Below are 25726 nucleotides of genomic sequence, written 5' to 3'. Positions count from 1 at the left end.
TTGTACAACCTTGTGTCATTTAAAACACTTTGAAGGTAATCACCATGTGGTGTAGATCTCACAGTCGTGAACAAAGCATACATTGATTTAGATGCAATCCATAAGATATGTGCAAAAACTGAAAGTAGTCATATAATTTTCAAGCATAATTAACATGTAGCAATTAAAAATTGCACCCATACACATGTTCACATAAAGTAAGCAGATATTACATAATACTATGTTAAAAAATACTAACAAACACATATGTACAAAAACTAAAAAAGCTAAAAGCTAATCAGAAAAGAAAACGAAACAAATGACAATAGGTCAAAATAGAGCAGCCTACTACCGTTGCCAAGCCACTTTTTTTTAATTATTGCATGCCCAACTAGCCAAGGCCCAAATACCCCTTTCTTGGCAAGCCTGTACGTAGCGCACTATTCCCTGCTAGGACGGTGGACTCTTGCACGTGGTGGACATGCATAAGCATGTATGTACTGGTGGGTGGTGGATGGATAATAGTCAATGGGAATCATTCCCATCTTCCTCACATCCACCAACCATCGTTCCCATCTTCCTCACATCCACCAACCACTATTAGCAACCAGGGCTTCAGCCATTACCACCACCACCATTATTCTCCACCACCGGGAACTGCCTCAACGACGCGAGGTCGACGGTCCCGGCGTAGCATCCTCCTCCTCTGGAGAAGTTCCTCCAGGAAGGTGCGCCCCTGGCGCAACGCCGTTGGAGTGGCCATTGGCAAGCCCAAGATTCACCGGGCTCCATCGTCCCGGCCGACGGCCGGCGTGCTGCAGCACGGCGCGCGGCACTATGTGCCAGCGGCGGGGCGCTGATGGGCCGGAGGAGTTGTCGGCTCTGTTGTCGAAGATGTCCCCATGCGCAACAGTCGGCGCGGGGAGGCGCATCCTGAGGTTCGCGCTCGACAAAGAGGCGCCGGTGTCCACGTTCATGGCGCGTGGGGCATGGCCCCCATCCGTGCACTAGGATGGATGTGGTGGTGGAGGCGCCGCAAGTTCCGGTTCAACGGCGTCGACGTCCATTGCTCCGTCCATAGGCTCCATTACTTCGTCTGCATACAGGTTCGGAGCAGCCGGTCCCGCAAAAATCCATGCCGGGAGCGGCGCCGCCGCCGGCATGGCCGGTTCACGCGAAGCACCGGAGGTCCCAGCACCGTGGCGACCACGGGCGCCATGCCTAAGATGTGGTGCACGGCGGCGGAAACCATTCCGGCGGCCTCCGAACCGGCGAAGATCGCGGGCGTGGCGGTTGTGGCGGCGAAGTCCGCCAACACCATGGCGACGGCGACGGCTGTGTCGACGTCGACCGCCGTCACGAACGAGGTGGAGGAAGAAGGATAGGAGACCACGAGGCATCCTCTTACCTTCTCCTTTCCTCCCTTCTTTCTTCTTTTCCCGGCGACTCTCGCCGGAGTTGTTTTGCCTTTTCTCTCCTCTCGGTAGAGTTACGGGCTGATAACGTGTTTAGAATGAGTAAATCAGACTATCCCTTTCATTGATGACCCGTGAGGATTAAATACAACGGAACTGTCTCCACGAACGGACGGAAACCGTCGCGTCGGTTGGCTAGGAACAGCACGAAGCGGTTCTTTACAAGGAAGGATTATTCTCTAATTATCAAAATTAGTTTAAGTCCTAACAGATACTACACGGACTCTCTCTCTCCTACCATCCTAATCATATATTAACTAATTTAATTATCCGACAGTGTTGATCGCAAAAAGACAAAACAAACTAGTACTACTTTTTTATATGCTCACGTAGATGATTTTGCATGCATGGAGTTTTGAATCGTGGCTCGACGTCCTCTAGTACAACAAGCTGAACTGGAACATGTGCTGTTGCCTTGCTGCACTGTAGAAAATTGTCTCTCAGTTTAACTCCTTGATTGCTACATTGCACAGTAATAGTTTGTTTCTTTTCTCGTTACGTCTGGCAGGAACTATGTACCTTTCAGTGTTTCTCCAGTTTGCCTTATTAACAATACTTGTAGCGATGGCATTATGGGGTCACATCATGTGGGACATTCCAACCCCGCTGCACTTCATCACATTCTTAAGAGTTTCTCTTTCATTTATAGTAAAGTAGACCACCATACTTGTCATGCTTGCCGTCTCGGTAAACACGTGCGTCTACCGTTTAGCGAATCTCCCATGCATCATTGCATCTTACCCTTTTCAGTTGATTCATAGTGATGTTTGGACCTCGCCTATCGCAAGTAACTCCGGCTATCTTTATTATCTGGTCATATTAGATGATTACTCTCACTATGTCTGGACTTTTCCTTTACGACAGAAATCTGATGTGCTCTCTACACTTACATCCTTTTTCTCATATGTCACCACGCAGTTTGGTCGCCCCATCCTCGCTCTTCAAACCGACAATGGAAAAGAGTTCGACAATCTGGTCGTTCGAAATTTTCTCGCCATTCATGGTACTCTATTTCGTCTAACTTGTCCTTACACATCACAGCAAAACGGGCGGGCTGAACGTGTACTTCGCACTCTAAATGATTGTGTTCATACCCTCTTGTTTCATGCCAACATCCCGCCTCATTTCTGGCCGGATGCTCTTGCCACGACATCTCTCTTGATCAACATCCGACCCTGGTGCGCTCGCTGGAACTATGCGCCATGGCACTCCCCCATCCTATGATGGTCTTCGCATTTTCGGGTGCCCGTGCTATCCCAGCATCGCCTCCACCGCTCCACACATAAGTTTGCTCCGCGATCCCTCACATGCATCTTTCTTGGTGACCCCTCCAACACCAAGGGCTACCGGTGCAACGATCTCGTGTCTCATCGGGTGATCACTTCGTGACACGTATACTTTGACGAAAGAGTGTTTCCTTTTCAGCAGGCTCCTCCTGTTGATGCATCGACCTTGTCATCGCCACCATCTCCTGACAGGTCTGCTATGCCGCCACCACCCCCTCGCCGGGGCTCCCCGAGCCAGGCCCCCTCGCCTCTTGCGTGATCTCAACGGGTCTGCAGCCAGTTCAACTGCCGACAATGCCTCCGACGCATGCTCAGATGACTGGACCCTAGGGGCTGCTTCTTCAACCCCTCCCTCTACTGCCTCGGGTCCGATCTCCCGCGCTCCGTTGCTAGTCCTCGTTCCAGCGCCTCCGGTCGGTGTTACGACTCAGTCACGCACTGGCACTCTTTGACCTAGCACTCGGTATCCTTCCGGGCAGTACTTATGCACGGCGTCGACCTCGACCCTACCGCCGTCACCAGTACCTTCTTCGGTTCGAGCAACTCTTTGCGACCCTAATTGGCTCACCGCCATGCAGGACGAGTTCGATGCGCTGCAACGCAATCGCACGTGGCAGCTCGTCCCTCCTCCTCGCCATGCTAACATCATTAGCGGGAAGTGGGTTTTTCGCCAGAAGCATCGCCCCGATGGTACCCTGGAGCAGTACAAAGCTCGTTGGGTGGTTCGCAGGTTTCGATAATGTGTCGGCGTGGACTTCACCGACACCTTCGCCCCAGTTGTTAAGCCGGCACGATCCGCACCGTCTTCCAGCTCGCGATTTCTCGTGCCTGGTCCGTGCATCAGTTGGACGTCTCCAACGCATTTCTTCATGGCCATCTTGCTGAGCAGGTCTACTGCCAGCAGCCCACCGGGTTCATCGATGTCGCTCATCTAGACCATGTGTGTCTGTTTTCTCGATCTCTATATGGGTTGAAGCTGGCACCTCGTGTGTGGTACCAACGCATTGCTGCCTTTCTCCAAGAGTTAGGCTTCCGAGCTACTCGCTTCGATGCCTCCCTGTTCGTGTTCTCTCACGGCGATGCCCTAGTGTACCCGCTTCTCTACGTTGATGACACCATTTTCACGGCATCCTCGGCCTAACTTCTTGGGCAGCTCACAACCCGCCCCAGCACCGAGTTCGCCTTGAAGGATCTGGGTCCGCTCCACTACTTCCTCGGTATTGAGGTCATTCAGCGCTCTGACGGCTTTTCCCTTCATCAACAAAAGTATGCACATGAACTTCTCGAGCGCGCTGGCATGCTAAACTGCAAGACTGTCGCCACTCCTGTTGATACGAAGGCCAAGCTCTCTGCACTTGATGGCTCTCCTGCACCAGATGGTTCGCTTTATCGCTCTGTTGTCGGCGCTCTTCAGTACCCGACTCTCACCAGACCGGATCTACAGTATGCAATCCAACAGGTGTGTCCTCACATGCATGCTCCTCGCGACAACCATTGGAACTTGGTCAAGCAGATCCTTCGTTACATTCGCGGCACCATGGACCTCGGGAACACCTTGACATCATCATCATCCACCAACATGGTTGCATACTTCGAAACCGACCTGGCAGGCTGCCCCGACACTCCATGCTCTACATCCAGCTACTGCGTCTACCTCGGGTCTTCCCTCATCTCTTGGTCGTCGAAACGACAACCGACGGTGTCTCGCTCTAGTGCCGACGCAGAGTATAGGGCAGTGGCCAACGCCGTCGCCGGATGCTCCTGGTTGCGGCAACTTATTCAGGAGCTTCAGCACGACGTATCATGGGCTACAGTTCTGTACCGTGACAACGTCTCCGCCAAACCCGTTCATCATCGCCGCACGAAGCACATTGAGCTTGACATCCACTTCATGCGTGAGCAAGTGGCTCTCGGACGCATCTGTGTCCTCCACGTGCCAACCGCACAACAGTTTCCCGATGTTATGACCAAGGGTAAGCGATGTCTACCTTCGAGGAGTTCCGGTCCAGTCTATGTGTCACTGGCGACGCTTCGATTACGGGGTGGGAGGATGGGGGGTGTTGAGCATGATCATCACGTATATTAGGCAACTAGGATTATGTTTGTTATTTTCTAGTTTATTTCCCGATCCTTTCCTTGTATAATGGATATGGTTGAGATATTCTTGCCCATGTACTCTATATATGCTAAGAGCATCTCCAACAGCTGCGCTATATAAGTGTCTTGTTGATAAACCTTGGTTCCTTTGCTAGAGCAACGGCACCGGTGTTGTCACAGAACAAAGTTATTGGATTTAGTGCGCTCGGCACAACTCCAAGATACGTCATGAACTGCTTCATCCAGACACCCTCCTTAGCCGCCTCCGAGGCAGCCATGTACTCCGCTTCACATGGAGAATTTGCTACGACACTTTGCTTGGAACTGCACCAGCTTATCGCACCCCCATTGAGAATAAATACGTATCCGGTTTGAGACTTAGAGTCATCCGGATCAGTGTCAAATCTTGCATCAACGTAACCCTTTACGACGAGCTCTTCGTCACCTCCATAATCGAGAAATATTTCCTTAGTCCTTTTCAGGTACTTTAGAATATTCTTGACCGCCGCCCAATATTCCACTCCTGGATCACTTTGAAATCTTCCTGCCATACTTATGGCCAGGTCGACGTTCGGCCTTGTGCACAGCATTGCATACATGATAGACCCTATGGCTGAAGCATAGGGGACGGTACTCATCTTTTCTCTATCTTCCGCAATCACTGGACACTCAGTCTTACTCAACTTTATACCTTGTAACACTGGCAAGAACCCCTTCTTGGATTGCTCCATTTTGAACTTCTTCAAAACTTTATCAAGGTATGTGCTTTGTGAAAGTCCTATTAGGCGCCTCGATCTATCTCCATAGATCTTAATACCTAATATGTAAGCAGCTTCTCCTAGGTCTTTCATTGAAAAACATTTGTTCAAGTAATCCTTTACGCTCTCTGAAAACTCCACATTGTTTCCAATCAGCAATATGTCATCCACATATAATATTAGAAACGCTACAGAGCTCCACTCACTTTCTTGTTGTTGGGGAACGTCGCATGGGAAACAAAAATTTTCCTACGCGCACGAAGACCTATCATGGTGATGTCCATCTACGAGAGGGGATGAGTGATCTACGTACCCTTGTAGATCGTACGGCAGAAGCGTTAGAGAACGCGGTTGATGTAGTGGAACGTCCTCACGTCCCTCGATCCGCCCCGCGAACAATCCCGCGATCAGTCCCACGATCTAGTACCGAACGGACGACACCTCCGCGTTCAGCACACGTACATCTCGACGATGATCTCGGCCTTCTTGATCCAGCAAGAGAGACGGAGAGGTAGAAGAGTTCTCCGGCAGCGTGATGGCGCTCCGGAGGTTGGTGATGATCTCGTCTCAGCAGGGCTCCGCCCGAGCTCCGCAGAAACGCGATCTAGAGGAAAAACTATGGAGGTATGTGGTCGGGCAGCCGTGAGAAAATCGTCTCAAATCTGCCCTAAAAGCCCCATATATATAGGAGGAGGGAGGGGGACCTTGCCTTGGGGTCCAAGGGACTCCCAAGGGGTCGGCCGAGCCAAGGGGGGGAGGACTCCCCCCCCAAACCGAGTTGGACTTGGTTTGGTGGGAGGAGCCCCCCTCCCTTCCCACTTCTTCCCTCTTTTTTTTCTTTTCCTTTGATTTCCTTTCCTTGGCGCATAGGCCCCCTTGGGGCTGTCCCACCAGCCCACTAAGGGCTGGTGTGTCTCCCCAAAGCCTATGGGCTTCCCCGGGGTGGGTTGCCCCCCCCGGTGAACTCCCGGAACCCATTCGTCATTCCCGGTACATTCCCGGTAACTCCGAAAACCTTCCGGTAATCAAATGAGGTCATCCTATATATCAATCTTCGTTTCCGGACCATTCCGGAAACCCTCGTGACGTCCGTGATCTCATCCAGGCCTCCAGACAACATTCGGTAACCAACCATATAACTCAAATACGCATAAAACAACGTCGAACCTTAAGTGTGCAGACCCTGCGGGTTCGAGAACTATGTAGACATGACCCGAGAGACTCCTCGGTCAATATCCAATAGCGGGACCTGGATGCCCATATTGGATCCTACATATTCTACGAAGATCTTTATCGTTTGAACCTCAGTGCCAAGGATTCGTATAATCCCGTATGTCATTCCCTTTGTCCTTCGGTATGTTACTTGCCCGAGATTCGATCGTCAGTATCCGTATACCTATTTCAATCTCGTTTACCGGCAAGTCTCTTTACTCGTTCCGTAATACAAGATCCCACAACATACACTAAGTTACATTGCTTGCAAGGCTTGTGTGTGATGTTGTATTACCGAGTGGGCCCCGAGATACCTCTCCGTCACACGGAGTGACAAATCCCAGTCTTGATCCATACTAACTCAACTAACACCTTCGGAGATACCTGTAGAGCATCTTTATAGTCACCCAGTTACGTTGCGACGTTTGATACACACAAAGAATTTCTCCGGTGTCAGTGAGTTATATGATCTCATGGTCATAGGAATAAATACTTGACACGTAGAAAACAGTAGCAACAAAATGACACGATCAACATGCTACGTCTATTAGTTTGGGTCTAGTCCATCACGTGATTCTCCCAATGACGTGATCCAGTTATCAAGCAACAACACCTTGTTCATAATCAAAAGACACTGACTATCATCGATCAACTGGCTAGCCAACTAGAGGCATGCTAGGGACGGTGTTTTGTCTATGTATCCACACATGTAAATGAGTCTTCATTCAATACAATTATAGCATGGATAATAAACTATTATCTTGATACAGGAATTATAATAATAACTATACATTTATTATTGCCTCTAGGGCATAATTCCAACAGTCTCCCACTTGCACTAGAGTCAATAATCTAGCCCTCACATCACCATGTGAATTACATTGTAATAAATCTAACACCCATACAGTTCTGGTGTCGATCATGTTTTGGCCGTGGAAGAGGTTTAGTCAGCGGGTCTGCTACATTCAGATCCGTGTGCACTTTGCATATATTTACGTCCTCCTCCTCGACGTAGTCGCGGATGAGGTTGAAGCGTCGTTTGATGTGTCTGGTCTTCTTGTGAAACCTTGGTTCCTTTGCTAAGGCAATGGCACCAGTGTTGTCACAGAACAAGGTTATTGGATCCAGTGCACTTGGCACTACTCCAAGATCCGTCATGAACTGCTTCATCCAGACACCCTCCTTAGCCGCCTCCGAGGCAGCCATGTACTCCGCTTCACATGTAGAATCTGCTACGACGCTTTGCTTGGAACTGCACCAACTTACTGCACCCCCATTAAGAATAAATACGTATCCGGTTTGCGACTTAGAGTCGTCCGGATCTGTGTCAAAGCTTGCATCGACGTAACCTTTTACGGCGAGCTCTTCGTCACCTCCATACACGAGAAACATCTCCTTAGTCCTTTTCAGGTACTTCAGGATATTCTTGACCGCTGTCCAGTGATCCACTCCTGGATTACTCTAGAACCTACCTGCCATACTTATGGCCAGGCTAACATCCGGTCTAGTGCACAACATCGCATACATGATAGAACCTATGGCTGAAGCATAGGGGACGGAGCGCATATGCTCTCTATCTTCATCAGTTGCTGGGCACTGATTCTTACTCAATCTCGTACCTTGTAACACTAGCAAGAACCCTTTCTTGGACTGTTCCATTTTGAACCTCTTCAAAACTTTATCAAGGTATGTGCTTTGTGAAAGTCCTATCAGGCGTTTTCATCTATCCCTATAGATCTTAATGCCTAGAATGTAAGCAACTTCTCCTAGGTCCTTCATAGAGAAAGTTTTATTCAAGTAACCTTTTATGCTCTCCAAAAGCTCTACGTTGTTTCCAATCAGTAATATGTCATCCACATATAATATTAGAAACGCCACAGAGCTCCCACTCACTTTCTTGTAAATACAAGATTCTCCAACCACTTGTATAAACCCAAATGCTTTGATCACCTCATCAAAACGTTTGTTCCAACTCCGAGATGCTTGCACCAGTCCATAAATGGATCGCTGGAGCTTGCACACCTTGTCAGCATTTTCAGGATCGACAAAACCTTCGGGTTGCATCATATACAACTCTTCCTTAAGGAAACCGTTAAGGAACGCCGTTTTGACATCCATCTGCCAGATTTCATAATCGAAAAATGCAGCTATTGCTAACATGATTCTGACGGATTTAAGCATCGCTACGGGTGAGAAGGTCTCATCGTAGTCAACTCCTGGAACTTGTGAAAAACCCTTTGCCACAAGTCGAGCTTTATAAACGGTCACATTACCGTCAGCGTCCGTCTTCTTCTTAAAAATCCATTTGTTCTGAATAGCCTTGCGGCCCTCAGGTAGTATCTCCAAAGTCCACACTTTGTTCTCATACATGGATCCTATCTCGGATTTCATGGCTTCTAGCCATTTGTTGGAATCTAGGCCCACCATTGCTTCTTCATAATTTGCAGGTTCATTGTTGTCTAACAACATGATTGATAAGACGGGATTACCGTACCACTCTGGAGCAGCGCGTGATCTCGTCGACCTGCGTGGTTCAACAGAAACTTGAATTGGAGTTTCATGATTATCATCATTAACTTCCTCCTCAACTGGCGTCGCAACGACAGAGGTTTCCCCTTGCCCTGCGCCACCATCCAGAGGGATGAGAGGTTCGACAACCTCGTCAAGTTCTATCTTCCTCCCACTCAATTCTCTCGAGAGAAACTCCTCGAGAAAAGTTCCGTTTTTAGCAACAAACACTTTGCCCTCGGTTTTGAGATAGAAGGTGTACCCAACTGTCTCTTTTGGGTAACCTATGAAGACGCACTTTTCCGCTTTGGGTTCCAGCTTTTCAGGCTGAAGCTTTTTGACATAAGCATCACATCCCCAAACTTTAAGAAACGAAAACTTTGGTCTTTTGCCATACCACAGTTCGTATGGTGTCGTCTCAACGGATTTTGATGGTGCCCTATTTAAAGTGAATGCAGCTGTTTCTAATGCATAACCCCAAAATGATAACGGCAAATCAGTAAGAGACATCATAGATCGCACCATCTCTAACAAAGTACGATTACGATGTTCGGACACACCATTACGCTGTGGTGTTCTAGGCGGTGCTAACTGTGAAACAATTCCACATTGTCTTAAGTGAGTACCAAACTCGAAACTCAGATATTCACCCCCACGATCAGACCGTAGGAACTTGATCTTCTTGTTACGATGATTTTCCACTTCACTCTGAAATTGCTTGAACTTTTCAAATGTTTCAGACTTGTGCTTCATCAAGTAGACATAACCATATCTACTTAAATCGTCAGTGAAGGTGAGAAAATAACGATATCCGCCGCGTGCCTCCACGCTCATCGGACCACACACATCGGTATGTATGATTTCCAACAAGTCACTTGCACGCTCCATTGTTCCGGAGAACGGAGTCTTAGTCATCTTTCCCATGAGGCATGGTTCGCACGTGTCAAGTGAATCAAAGTCAAGTGACTCCAAAAGTCCATCAGCATGGAGTTTCTTCATGCGCTTTACACCAATATGACCCAAGCGGCAGTGCCACAAAAATATGGCACTATCATTGTTTACTCTAACTCTTTTGGTCTCAATGTTATGTATATGCGTATCGCTATCGAGATTCAATATGAACAATCCTCTCACATTCGGTGCATGACCATAAAAGATGTTACTCATAGAAATAGAACAACCATTATTCTCAGACTTAAAAGAGTAACCGTCTCGCAATAAACAAGATCCAGATATAATGTTCATGCTCAACGCAGGCACTAAATAACAATGATTTAAGTTCATCACTAATCCCGATGGTAGTTGAAGTGACACTGTGCCGACGGCGATTGCATCAACCTTGGAACCGTTTCCTACGCGCATCGTCACTTCGTCTTTCGCCAGCCTTCGTCTATTCCGCAGTTCCTGCTTCGAGTTGCAAATGTGAGCAACAGAACCGGTATCGAATACCCAGGCACTACTACGAGAGGCGGTTAAGTACACATCAATAACATGTATATCAAATATACCTGATTTTTCTTTGCCCGCCTTCTTATCTGCCAGATACTTGGGGCAATTGCGCTTCCAGTGACCCATACCCTTGCAATAGAAGCACTCTATTTCAGGCTTAGGTCCAGCCTTGGGTTTCTTCGGCGTATTGGCAACAGGCTTGCCGCTCTTCTTCGAATTGCCCTTCTTGCCTTTGCCGTTTCTCTTGAAACTAGTGGTCTTGCTCACCATCAACACTTGATGCTCTTTACGGAGTTCAGACTCTGCGACTTTCAGCATCGCAAACAACTCGCCGGGAGACTTGTTCATCCCTTGCATGTTGTAGTTCAACACAAAGCCTTTATAGCTTGGCGGCAGTGATTGAAGGATTCTGTCAGTGATAGCTTCTTCGGGAGTTCAATCCCCAGTTCAGCTAGACGGTTTGAGTACCCAGACATTTTGAGCACATGTTCACTGACAGACGAGTTTTCCTCCATCTTGCAAGCATAGAATTTATCGGAGGTCTCATACCTCTCGATCCGGGCGTTCTTCTGAAAGATAAACTTCAATTCCTGGAACATCTCAAATGCTCCATGACGCTCAAAGCGACGTTGAAGTCCCGGTTCTAAGCCATACAAGACTGCACATTGAACTATTGAGTAGTCCTCCTTACGCGGTAACCAAGCGTTCTTAACATCCTGATCAGCCGTAGCGGGTGGTTCATCTCCTAGCGCAGCATTAAGGACATAATCCTTCTTTCCAGCTTGTAAGATTAGCTTAAGATTACGAGCCCAGTCTACAAAGTTGCTTCCATCATCTTTCAACTTAGCTTTCTCTAGGAACGTATGAAAATTCAGGATGACACTTGCGTGAGCCATGATCTACAACACAAATATATTCAAAGTGGACTTAGACTATGTTCAAGATAATTAGAGTTCAACTTAATCAAATTATATGCTAAACTCCCACTCAAAAAGTACATCTCTCTAGTCATTTGAGTGGTTCATGATCCACTTACACTATCCCAAGTCCGATCATCACGTGAGTCGAGAGTAGTTTCAGTGGTAAGCATCCCTATGCTAATCATATCAACTATATGATTCATGATCGACCTTTCGGTCTCATGTGTTCCGAGGCCATGTCTGCACATGCTAGGCTCGTCAAGCTTAACCCGAGTGTTCCGTGTGCGCAACTGTTTTGCACCTGTTGTATGTGAACGTTGAGTCTATCACACCCGATCATCACGTGGTGTCTCGAAACGACGAACTGTAGCAATGGTGCACAGTCGGGGAGAACACAATTTCGTCTTGAAATTTCAGTGAGAGATCACCTCATAATGCTACCGTCGTTCTAAGCAAAATAAGGTGCATAAAAGGATTAACATCACATGCAATTCATAAGTGACATGATATGGCCATCATCACGTGCTTCTTGATCTCCATCACCAAAGCACCGGCACGATCTTCTTGTCACCGGCGCCACACCATGATCATCCATCAACGTGTTGCCATCGGGGTTGTCGTGCTACTTATGCTATTACTACTAAAGCTACATCCTAGCAAAATAGTAAACGCATCTGCAAGCACAAACGTTAGTATAAAGACAACCCTATGGCTCCTGCCGGTTGCCGTACCATCGACGTGCAAGTCGATATTTCTATTACAACATGATCATCTCATACATCCAATATATCACATCACATCATTGGCCATATCACATCACAATCATACCCTGCAAAAACAAGTTAGACGTCCTCTAATTTTGTTGTTGCATGTTTTACGTGGTGACCAAGGGTATCTAGTAGGATCGCATCTTACTTACGCAAACACCACAACGGAGATCTATGAGTTGCTATTTAACCTCATCCAAGGACCTCCTCGGTCAAATCCGATTCAACTAAAGTTGGAGAAACCGTCACTTGCCAGTCATCTTTGAGCAAAGGGGGTTACTCGTAACGATGAAACCAGTCTCTCGTAAGCGTACGAGTAATGTCGGTCCAAGCCGCTTCAATCCAACAATACCGCGGAATCAAGAAAAGACTAAGGAGGGCAGCAAAACGTACATCACCGCCCACAAAACCTTTTGTGTTCTACTTGAGAAGACATCTACGCATGAACCTAGCTCATGATGCCACTGTTGGGGAACGTCGCATGGGAAACAAAAAATTTCCTACGCGCACGAAGACCTATCATGGTGATGTCCATCTACGAGAGGGGATGAGTGATCTACGTACCCTTGTAGATCGTACAGCAGAAGCGTTAGAGAACGCAGTTGATGTAGTGGAACGTCCTCATGTCCCTCGATCCGCCCCGCGAACAATCCCGCGATCAGTCCCACGATCTAGTACCGAACGGACGGCACCTCCGCGTTCAGCACACGTACAGCTCGATGATGATCTCGGCCTTCTTGATCCAGCAAGAGATACGAAGAGGTAGAAGAGTTCTCCGGCAGCGTGACGGCGCTCCGGAGGTTGGTGATGATCTCGTCTCAGCAGGGCTCCGCCCGAGCTCCGTAGAAACGCGATCTAGAGGAAAAACTATGGAGGTATGTGGTCGGGCAGCCGTGAGAAAATCGTCTCAAATCTGCCCTAAAAGCCCCATATATATAGGAGGAGGGAGGGGGACCTTGCCTTGGGGTCCAAGGGACTCCCAAGGGGTCGGCCGAGCCAAGGGGGGGAGGACTCCCCCCCCAAACCGAGTTGGACTTGGTTTGGTGGGAGGAGTCCCCCTCCCTTCCCACTTCTTCCCTCTTATTTTTTCTTTTCCTTTGATTTCCTTTCCTTGGCGCATAGGCCCCCTTGGGGCTGTCCCACCAGCCCACTAAGGGCTGGTGTGTCTCCCCAAAGCCTATGGGCTTCCCCGGGGTGAGTTGCCCCCCCCCCCGGTGAACTCCCGGAACCCATTCGTCATTCCCGGTACATTCCCGGTAACTCCGAAAACCTTCCGGTAATCAAATGAGGTCATCCTATATATCAATATTCGTTTCCGGACCATTACGGAAACCCTCGTGACGTCCGTGATCTCATCCGGGAATCCGAACAACATTCGGTAACCAACCATATAACTCAAATACGCATAAAACAACGTCGAACCTTAAGTGTGCAGACCCTGCGGGTTCGAGAACTATGTAGACATGACCCGAGAGACTCCTCGGTCAATATCCAATAGCGGGACCTGGATGCCCATATTGGATCCTACATATTCTACGAAGATCTTTATCGTTTGAACCTCAGTGCCAAGGATTCGTATAATCCCGTATGTCATTCCCTTTGTCCTTCGGTATGTTACTTGCCCGAGATTCGATCGTCAGTATCCGTATACCTATTTCAATCTCGTTTACCGGCAAGTCTCTTTACTCGTTCGGTAATACAAGATCCCGCAACTTACACTAAGTTACATTGCTTGCAAGGCTTGTGTGTGATGTTGTATTACCGAGTGGGCCCCGAGATACCTCTCCGTCACACGGAGTGACAAATCCCAGTCTTGATCCATACTAACTCAACTAACACCTTCGGAGATACCTGTAGAGCATCTTTATAGTCACCCAGTTACGTTGCGACGTTTGATACACACAAAGCATTCCTCCGGTGTCAGTGAGTTATATGATCTCATGGTCATAGGAATAAATACTTGACACGCAGAAAACAGTAGCAACAAAATGACACGATCAACATGCTACGTCTATTAGTTTGGGTCTAGTCCATCACGTGATTCTCCCAATGACGTGATCCAGTTATCATGCAACAACACCTTGTTCATAATCAGAAGACACTGACTATCATCGATCAACTGGCTAGCCAACTAGAGGCATGCTAGGGACGGTGTTTTGTTTATGTATCCACACATGTAAATGAGTCTTCATTCAATACAATTATAGCATGGATAATAAACTATTATCTTGATACAGGAATTATAATAATAACTATACATTTATTATTGCCTCTAGGGCATAATTCCAACACTTGTATATACAAGATTCTCCAACAACTTGTATAAACCCAAACGCCTTGATCACCTCATCAAAGCACTTATTCCAACTCCGAGATGCTTGCAGTAGTCCATAAATGGATCGCTGGAGCTTGCATACTTTGTTAGCATTCTTTGGATCGACAAAACCTTCGGATTGCATCATATACAACTCTTCCATAAGAAAACCATTAAGGAACGCCATTTTGACATCCATCTGCCAGATTTCATAATCGAAAAATGCAGCTATTGCTAACATGATTCGGACGGACTTAAGCATCGCTACTGGTGAGAATGTCTCATCGTAGTCAACTCCTTGAACTTGTGAAAAACCCTTTGCCACAAGTCGAGCTTTATAAACGGTCACATTACCGTCCGTGTCCGTCATCTTCTTAAAAATCCATTTGTTCTGAATAGCCTTGCGACCTTCAGGTAATACTTCCAAAGTCCATACTTTGTTTTCATACATAGATCCTATCTCGAATTTCATGGCCTTGATACGTCTCCAACGTATCTATAATTTTTTATGGTTCCATGCTATTATCTTGTAAAACTTTGGATGTTTTGTATAACTTTTATATCTTTTCCGGGACTAACTTATTAACTCAGTGCCAGGTGCCAGTTCCTGTTTTTTCCATGTTTTTTACCCCTTTCAGAGGAGATTTTGAAACGGAGTCCGAACGGCAGAAAATCCCCGAAAAGATTTTTGCTGGAACGGAAGAAGATTGGAGGACTTGGGAGCCAAGCCAGAAGAGCCCCAGGGTCCCCACGAGCCCCCACCCCGCGACCAGGGGGGTCGCGCCATGCAGGCTTGTGGGCCCCCTGGAGGTCTCCTGACCTAGATCTTGCGCCTATATATTCCCAAATGTTCCCAAACAAATCAGGAGACGATCCCAATTACTTTTCTGCCGCCGCAAGCTTGTGTCTCCGCAAGATCCCATCTGGGGCATGTCCTGGTGCCCTGCCGGAGGGGGATTTAGATACGGAGGGCTTCTTCATCAACACCATGACCGCTCCGATGATGTGTGAGTAGTTCACCATAGACCTACGGGTCCATAGCTAGTAACTAGATGGCTTCTTCTCTCTCTTGGATCTTCAATACAAAGTTCTCCATAATCTTCATGGAGATCTATCCGATGTAATCTTCTTTTGCGGTGTGTTTGTCGAGATCCGATGAATTGTGGATTTATGATCAGATTATCTATGAATCTTATTTGAGTTTCTTCTGATCTCTCTTATGCATGATTTCATATCCTTGTAATTCTCTTCGAGTTGTGTTTTTTTTGGCCAACTAGATCTATGATTCTTGCAATGGGAGAAGTGCTTGGTTTTGGGTTCATACCATGCGATGACCTCACCCAGTGACAGAAGGGGTAGCGAGGCACGTATCGTGTTGTTGCCATCAAGGGTAAAAAGATGGGGTTTTCATCATTGGTTTGAGATTATCCCTCTACATCATGTCATCTTGCTTAAAGCGTTACTCTATTCGTCATGAACTCAATACACTAGACACATGCTGGATAGCTGTCTATGTGTGGAGTAATAGTAGTAGATGCAGAAAGTATCGGTGTACTTGTCTCGGACGTGATGCCTATATGCTAGATCATTGCCTTAGATATCGTCATGACTTTGCGCGGTTCTATCAATTGCTCGACAGTAATTTGTTCACCCACCGTAATACTTGATATTTTGAGAGAAGCCTCTAGTGAACACTATGGCCCCCAGGGTCTACTCCACACCATATTTTCAGCCTTACACTTTTTACTTCATTGCACTTTCCGCCTTCAGATCTCACTTTGCAAACAATCTTGAAGGGATTGACAACCCCTTCGAAACGCTGGGTGAAAGCTTGTTTGTTTTTGCGCAGGTACTTTGGACTTGACGAGGCCCTCCTTTTGGTTCGATACCTTGGTTCTCAAACTGAGGGAAATACTTACTGCTCCTGTTCTGCATCACCCTTTCCTCTTCAAGGGAAAAACTGACGCAAACCACAGAAGTAACAAGAAGAATTTCTACGCGCCAGGGAAGGACTTTTGTTGCCGCAGAAGAAGAATTTCTCGCACCGTTGCCGGGGAGGAAGATCAAGTCAAGAACTCATCCAAGTGAGTGTCGCAAACTCATCTCTTGCATTTACTTTGTTTGCCAGTTGCCTCTCGTTTTCCTCTCCCCCACTTCACCAATTTGCATTTTTCGTTTGCCTTTTTTCGCCCTTTTTCTCGCCTGCTTTTTTGTTTGCTGGTGCGCTTGCTTGCCGGCTAAAGCCCGAATGGCCCCACTAAAGGATTTTGATGCTTGCTTTGCAAAGTTAGAAGAGATTGAAACTAGTGTTAAAGGCTTCATGTCTACACAGTTTGAATATAATAGTTACTTCCGTAGAGAGCTGAAGGAGCAAAATTCTTTTCTGGCTTTTATGAGTAGAGAAGTTGATGATATGGCCAAAGAATTCCTTGCGCTGAATTCCCAGTTTGCTCGTCTTGAAAAGCTAGTGGGCCAGATTTCTGATAAGCAAGCTACTTTAGTCAATAAAATGGCTGCTAAACCCGAAACTCGTGATGAGAATCACGAAGATCTTAAAGTGCTTGGTATGACTCCCATTGGATCTTTGTTTTCTTGTGTCAAACCTAATGATTATGGGGCTGGATATGAATCCACTTTGGTTGAAAAGTGCCCCAAGGATTCGGAGTCCATCTATCTTGATGCTAAAAGCATTAAAAGTGGAGTAGAAGATGTTAAAACTTTGAGTAGTAATTAAATTACTACCATGGATTTCAGGGAATTCAATTATGATAGTTGCTCCTTGATTGAATGCATTTCTTTGATGCAATCCATGTTGAACTCTCCACACGCTTATAGCCAAAACAAAGCCTTTACCGATCATATCGTCGAAGCTATGATAAAAGCTCTTGAAGAGAAACTTGAATTGGAAGTCTCTATCCCTAGAAAGCTTCATGATGAGTGGGAACCTACCATCAAGATCAAAATCAAAAACTATGAGTGCAATGCTTTCTGTGATTTGGGTGCTAGTGTTTCTGCGATTCCAAAGTCTTTATGTGATATTCTGGGTTTTAATGAGATCGAAGAGTGTTCTCTTAATTTGCATCTTGCTGATTCTATTATCAAGAAACCCATGGGAAGGATCAATGATGTTCTTATTATTTCAAATAGGAACTATGTACCCGTGGATTTCATTGTGCTTGACATTGATTTCAATCCTACATGCCCTATTATTCTTGGTAGACCTTTCCTAAGGACTATTGGTGCTATCATCGATATGAAGGAAGGGAATATTAGATTTGAATTTGCTTTAAGGAAGGGCATGGAACACTTTCCTAGAAAGAAAATAAGATTGCCTTATGAATCCATGATGAGGGCTACTTATGGTTTGAGCACCAAAGACGACGATACGTGATTCTATAGCTCATATGCCTAGCTAAGGGCGTTAAACAATAGCGCTTGTTGGGAGGCAACCCAATGAATTTATCTTTTTCTTTATGTTTTGTTGCGTCCACACTTTCATAATTCTGTTCTAATTGTGTTTTTTGTGTTTCTTTTTGTGTTTGATCCAAGCAAAACCTTTATGACTAGTCTTGGTAATGGTTGTTTGATCCTGCTGGAAAAAGACAGAAACTTTTCGCTCATGAGCTGATTTTTCATTTTTATTAAGAAAGAGCTTTTGAGTTGATTCTTTTTGCTTATGATTGATATGCTTTTCCCCCAGACCGTCGTAAGTTTTCAGATTTTTTAGGTACCAGAAGTATACGAAGTATACAGATTGCTACAGACTGGTCTGTTTTTGACATATTCTGTTTTTTGTTGAGTTGGTTGCTTGTTTTGATGAAACTATGGTTAGTAGGGGGGGACTAGCCATGGAAAAGTGAGAATACAGTAGCTCATCATCAATATAGATGGAATTCAAGTTTGCTACAGTACCAAAAGATGTGGTAGTTTATTTTCTTGTACTAATGTTATCACAAGTTTCTGTTTAAGTTTTTGTGTTGTGAAGTTTTCAAGTTTTGGGTGACGTTCTCATGGACAAAGAGATAAGGAGTGGAAAGAGCTCAAGCTTGGGGATGCCCAAGGCATACCAAGCCAAATTCAAGGACACCAAAAAGCCTAAGCTTGGGGATGCCCCGGGAAGGCATCCCCTCTTTCGTCTTCAATCCATCGGTAACATTACTTGGAGCTATATTTTTATTCACCACATGATATGTGTTTTGCTTGGAGCGTCTTGTATCTTAGGAGTCTTTTCCTTTTGTTGTGTCACAATCACCCTTGCTGCACACCTTTTTGAGAGAGAGAAACATGCACTCATCGTGATTTTGCTAGAATGCTCATAGTGCTTCACTTATATCTTTTGAGCTAGATACTTTTGCTCTAGTGCTTCACTTATATCCTTTGAGCTAGATACCTTTTGCTCTTGTGCTTCACTTATATCTTTAGAGCACGGCGGTGCGTGATTTGGTAGTTGGCTTATGCTATGAAAGTAGTCCCAAATGTGCTAGGTACCCAAAGAGGATGCAAAAATCTCCATCTTCATGTGCATTGAATAGAAAGAGAAGTTTTGGTTCCTCTCAATTAGTTTTGAGACATGGATTCGGTAATATTGAGAGTTATGTTAGTAGGGTGTTGTGAATCTAGAGATACTTGTGTTTGAGTTAGTGATTCCCGTAGAATGCACGTATGGTGAACCCTATGTTAGGAAGTCGGAGCATAATTGATCTATTGATTGTCATCCTTTGTGTTGAGGTCGGGATCACGCGATGGTTTACACCTACCAACCCTTCCCCTCGGAGTATGCGTTTAGCACTTTGTTTCGATTACTAATAAAAACTTTTGCAATAAGTATATATGTTCTTCATGACTAATGTGAGCCCATGGTATAGATGCACTTTCACCTTCCACCGTTGCTAGCCTCTCTAGTGTCGCGCAACTTTCGCCGGTGCACAAACCCACCATATTCCTTCCTCAAAACAGCCACCATACCTACCTACTATGGCATTTTCATAGACATTCCGAGTTATATTGCCATGCAACTCCCATCGTTCCGTCTCATGACTTGTGCCGCAACTCTCATATTGCCATTGCATGATCATACTAGATCGTTGCACATCCCGGTACACTGCCGAAGGCATTTCCTATGGAGTCATCATCATTGTGATCTTTGAGCTTTGAGTAACTAAAAGTGTGATGATCATCATTATTAGAGCATTGTCCCATGTGAGGAAATAAAAAAAAAAGGCCAAAGAGCCCAAAAACAAAAAAAGGGAGAAAAAAAGAGAGGCCTAAGAGCCCAAATAGAAAAAGAAATGAGAGAAAAAGAGAGAAGGGACAATACTACTATCGTTTTCCACACTTGTGCTTCATGTTAGCACCATGTTCTTCATGATTGAGAGCTTCTTGCTTTGTCACTACCATATGCTAGTGGGAATCTTCGTTTTATAAACTTGGCTTGTATATTCCAATGACGGGCTTCCTCAAAATTGCCCTAGGTCTTCGTGAGCAAGCAAGTTGGATGCACACCCACTAGTTTTCCTCTTGAGCTTTCACATACTTATAGCTCTAGTGCATCTCTTGTATGTCAATCCCTACTCATTCACATTGATATCTATTAATGGGCATCTTCATAGCCTTTTGATACGCCGAGTCAATGTGACCATCTCCTCCTTTTTGTCTCACAACCACCACCACACTCAATTCCACCTATAGTGCTATATCCATGGCTCGCGCTCGTGTATTGCGTGATAGTTATAGAAAGTTTGAGAAAGTAAGAGTGTGAAAACAATTACTTGGCCAATTCCGGGGTTGTGCATGATTTACATTAGTTGTGTGAGGATGATGGAGTATAGCCAGACTATATGATTTTGTAGGGATAACTTTCTTTGGCCTTTGTTATTTTGAAAGTTCATGATTACTTTGGTAGTTTTCTTGAAGTATTACTGTTTTCATGTCAATAGCAAACTATTGTTTTGAATCTTACGGATCTGAACGTTCATGCCATGTGAAAGAAGTTGCAAAGGACAACTATGCTAGGTAGCATTCCACATCAAAAATTCATTCTTTTTCACTTCCCTACTCGAGGACGAGCAGGAGTTAATCTTGGGGATGCATGATACGTCTCCAACGTATCTATAGTTTTTGATGGTTTCATGCTATTATCTTTTCAAACTTTGGATGTGTTGAATGCCTTTTATTTATTTTCTGGGACTAACTTATCAACTCAGTGCCAAGTGCCAGTTCCTGTTTTTTCCATGTTTTTGACCCCTTTCACGGGAGATTTCGAAACGGAGTCCAAACGGAAGAAAATCCCCGAAAAGATTTTTTCTGGAATGGAAGAAGATCGTAGGACTTGGGAGCCAAGCGAGAAGAGCCCCAGGGGCCCCACAAGCCCCCACCCCGCGGCCAGGAGGGCGCGCCATGCAGGCTTGTGGGCCCCCTGGAGGTCTCCTGACCTAGATCTTGCGCCTATATATTCCCAAATATTCCCAAAAAAAATCAGGAGACGATCGCAATTACTTTTCCACCTCCGCAAGCTTCTCTCTCCGCAAGATCCCATCCGGGGCACGTCCTGGTGCCCTATCGGAGGGGGGATTCGGATACGGAGGGCTTCTTCATCAACACCATGACCTCTCCGATGATGCGTGAGTAGTTCACCATAGACCTACGGGTCTATAGCTAGTAACTAGATGGCTTCTCCTCTCTCTTGGATCTTCAATACAAAGTTCTCCATGATCTTCATGGAGATCCATCTGATATAATCTTGTTTGCGGTGTGTTTGTCGAGATCCAATGAATTGTGGAATTATGATCAGATTATCTATGAATCTTATTTGAGTTTCTTCTGATATCTCTTATGCATGATTTCATATCCTTGTAATTCTCTTCGAGTTGTGTTTTTTTTGGCCAACTAGATCTATGATTCTTGCAATGGGAGAAGTGCTTGGTTTTGGGTTCATACAGTGCGGTGACCTCACCCAGTGACAGAAGGGGTAGCGAGGCACGTATCGTGTTGTTGCCATCAAGGGTAAAAAGATGGGGTTTTCATCATTGGTTTGAGATTATCCCTCTACATCATGTCATCTTGCTTAAAGTGTTACTCTATTCGTCATGAACTTAATACACTAGATGCATGCTGGATAGCGGTCGATGTGTGGAGTAATAGTAGTAGATGCAGAAAGTATCGGCGTACTTGTCTCGGACGTGATGCCTATATGCTAGATCATTGCCTTAGATATCGTCATGACTTTGCGCGGTTCTATCAATTTCTCGACAGTAATTTGTTCACCCACCGTAATGCTTGCTATTTTGAGAGAAGCCTCTAGTGAACACTATGGCCCAAGGGTCTACTCCACACCATATTTTCAGCCTTACACTTTTTACTTCGTTGCACTTTCCACCTTCAGATCTCACTTTGCAAACAATCTTGAAGGGATTGACAACCCCTTTGAAGCGTTGGGTGCAAGCTTGTTTGTTTTTGCGGAGGTACTTTGGACTTGACGAGGCCCTCCTTTTGGTTCAATACCTTGGTTCTCAAACTGAGGGAAATACTTACTGCTCCTGTGTTGCATCACCCTTTCTCTTCAAGGGAAAAACTGACGCAAACCAAAGAAGTAACAAGAAGAATTCCTACGCGCCAGGGAAGGACTTTTGTTGCCGCAGCAGTCATACGTGCTTAGGGAAAAGAACTTGCATGACATCTATTGTCCATCCCTCCCGTGGCAGCGGGGTCCTAATGGAAACTACGGGATATTAAGGTTCTCCTTTTAATAAAGAACCGAACCAACGCATTAACACTTGGTGAATACCTGAACTCCTCATACTATGGTCGTCTCCGGGAGTGGTTCCGGCTATTATCACTCCGGGGTTGCCGGGTCATAACGCATAGTAGGTGACTACAACTTGCAAGATAGGATCAAAAACACGTATAATGGCGACAACATAATAGGTTCAAATCTGAAATCATGGCACTCGTGCCCTAGTGACAAGCATTAAGCATGGCAAAGTAGTAGCAACATCAATCTCAGAACATAGTGGATACTAGGGATCAATCCCCGTCAAAACTAACTCGATTACATGATAGATCTCATACAACCCATCACCGTCCAGCAAGCCTGCGATGAGATTACTCACGAACGGTGAAGAGCATCATGGAATTGGCGATGAAGGAAGGTTGATGATGACGATGGCGACGATTTCCCCTCTCCGGAGCCCAGAACGGACTCCAGATCTGCTCTCCAGATGAAGAACAGGAGGTGGCGGCGCCTCCGTATCGTAAAACGTGATGAACTCTTCTCCTTGATTTTTTTTCCGGGCGACACAAACTAAATAGAGCTGAGATTGGAGGCAATGGAGCAACGTGGCCCCACAAGCCTGCCATGCGCGGCCAGGGGGTCGCGCCTGGTGGGCTTGTGGGCTCACAACTCCACCCCTCCGGTTGATTCTTGTGCTAGTATTTTTCATTAATTCCAGAAAAATTCTCCGTAACGTTTCAGGTCATTCCGAGAACTTTTATTTCTGTGCAAAAACAACACCATGGCAATTCTGCTGAAAACAGTGTTAGTCCTGGTTATTTGCATTCAAATCATGCAAATTAGAGCCCAAAATAAGGGCAAAAGAGTTCGGAAAAGTAGATACGACAGAGGCATATCAACTCCCCCAAGCTTAAAGCCTTGCTTGTCCTCAAGCAATTCAGTTGACAAACTGAAAGAGACAAATGAAAAACTTTGACGAACTCTGTTTGATCTTGTTGTTGCAACTATGTCTAACTCATATCCAGAGTTTCAGCAAGATCACAAGTAAACCACATAAGCAAATTACATCTAGGTCCCACAGTAAACTCATATCAATGGCATAATCAACTAGCGAGCAAATAATAATAATTCTCAAATGTCAACACTTGAATCAAAACAATCATGAAGCAGTACGAACAGATGGTATCTCGCTAGCTATTTCTGAGTCCGCAAAACATAAATGCAGAGCACCTTCAAAGATCAATGGCTGACTAAACATTGTAATTCATGGCAAAGAAGATCCAGTCACAATCATACTCAACACAGTTAAAAGCAAAGCATAAATATGACAGAGGTGCTCTCTAATTGGTGCTTTTATAAGAAGAGGATGACTCAACAGGAACATAAATAGACAGGCCCTTCGCAGAGGGAAGCATTGATTTGTAGAGGTGTCAGAGCTCAAGCTTTGAAAACAGAGATAATAATTTTGGGTGGCATGCTTTCATTGTCAATGCAATGACTAAGAGTTCTCAACATGTTCCACGCTACACATGCTATAGGTGGTTCCCAAATAGAAAACTAAAGTTTTGACTCCCCCACCACCAATCAATCACACTCCACGGCTAGCCGAATCCTCGGGTACCGTCCATACCAACATCAATCCTGGGGGAGTTTTGTTTGCAATTATCTTTTCGATTTGAGCATGGAACTAGGAATTCCAATTACCGGCCCCTTTCTCGTGAATGATAGTGAATAAACACATATCGAGGATAACACGCCTAGCATGGAAGATACTAATAGCCCCCTGTCACCACATGAGCGGTTCAAGCATGCAAAACAGATTATTTCTTGAAGATTTAGAGAGTGGCACATGCAAATTTACTTGGAACGGCAGGTAGATACCGCACATAGGTTGGTATGGTGGACTCATATGGAACAACTTTGGGTTTATGGAAGTGGATGCACAAGCAGTATTCCCGGTTTGTACAAGTGAAGGCTAGCAAAAGACTGGGAAGCGACCAACTAGAGAGCGACAACAGTCATCAAAATGCATTGAGATTAACTAACATTGAGTGCAAGCATGAGTAGGACATAAATCACCATGAACATGAATATCATAGAGGCTATGTTGATTTTGTTTCAACTACATGCGTAAACATGCGCCAAGTCAAGCCACTTGAATCATTCAAAGGAGGATACCATCCTATCATACTACATCATAGTCATCTCAAAATTCATGTTGGTAACCAAGACAAACCATTATAAGCTCCTAGCTAATTAAGCATGGCATCAGCAACTATGATATCTAAGTTGTCATTGCAAACATGTTTCTCTCACAACAAAGCTGAACTAGGAACAGTGAGCTAGTCATATTTACAAGAAAAGAATAGATTGAGTTCATACCAGCTTTTCCAGGCTCAGTCACTTCATTATATATCGTCATTATTGCGTTTCACTTGCACGACCGAACGATGTGAACAATAATAAGAGTGCTCGTGCATTGGACTAAAGCTGGAATTTGCAGGCAAACACAAAGGAGAAGACAAAGTAATATGGCTCTTTAACAGCTAAATAGGTATGCATGCGAGAGCCACTAAATATTGTAACCATTATCTTCTACCTTGACCCCAAAGAAAAAGAAAACTATTTACACGGGAAAGCTCCCAACAAGCAAAAGAAGAAATATAAAATCTTTTTGGGTTTTTTCAAACTAGACAGACACACGAAAAGAAAACGAGAAAAAGAAAATAAACTAACATGGATGATACAGTGGCAAAGTGTGAACACCGACGAACAAAGTGAAAGCATAAGCAAGAATGTAAAGTCGGTGAGAAACACGTACTCCCCCAATCTTAGGCTTTTGGCCTAAGTTGGTCTACTCCCACAGAGGGAAATAACCAGCTCCGGGGTAGTCCGGAGTGGACTGTGGATGCCATTGCTGTGTGAGCTCCTCTGGCTCCCACTGATAAACTGGCGTCTAGTACTCGACTGGTGGCTCGGGCACGGGCACTTGTGGTTGGGCTAAGCCCCAATATGCGTAGATGTCCGAGGGCATAATAATGTACCTTCCTGCATGAAGATTGAACAAAGAAGGAGCAGGCAAAGTAATAGTCTCACGAGTACCCTGACTAAATACCAGGTTATTAATCATCCTTCTATTTATATCTCTATCAAGAAAGTCATGGCGAACCATGCTATCGTAATCTAGATATCTCTCGGGAAGAAGAATTTCTTCTTCCTCGTCCAGTCTAAT

The 25726-nt window shown here is 45.4% G+C and overlaps 1 pseudogene; it reads left to right on the top strand.

The window, feature by feature from the left end:
* The first annotated feature begins 995 nt into the window (after positions 1-995).
* On the top strand, positions 996-1466 carry LOC123405182 (annotated as a pseudogene).
* The last annotated feature ends 24260 nt before the right edge of the window (positions 1467-25726 follow it).

The sequence above is a fragment of the Hordeum vulgare genome, chromosome 6H, assembly GCF_904849725.1.
Source record: "Hordeum vulgare subsp. vulgare chromosome 6H, MorexV3_pseudomolecules_assembly, whole genome shotgun sequence".
NCBI lineage: Eukaryota > Viridiplantae > Streptophyta > Magnoliopsida > Poales > Poaceae > Hordeum > Hordeum vulgare.
Note: the sequence above shows the minus strand (reverse complement) of the source record. Positions and strands in the feature narration are given on the sequence as shown.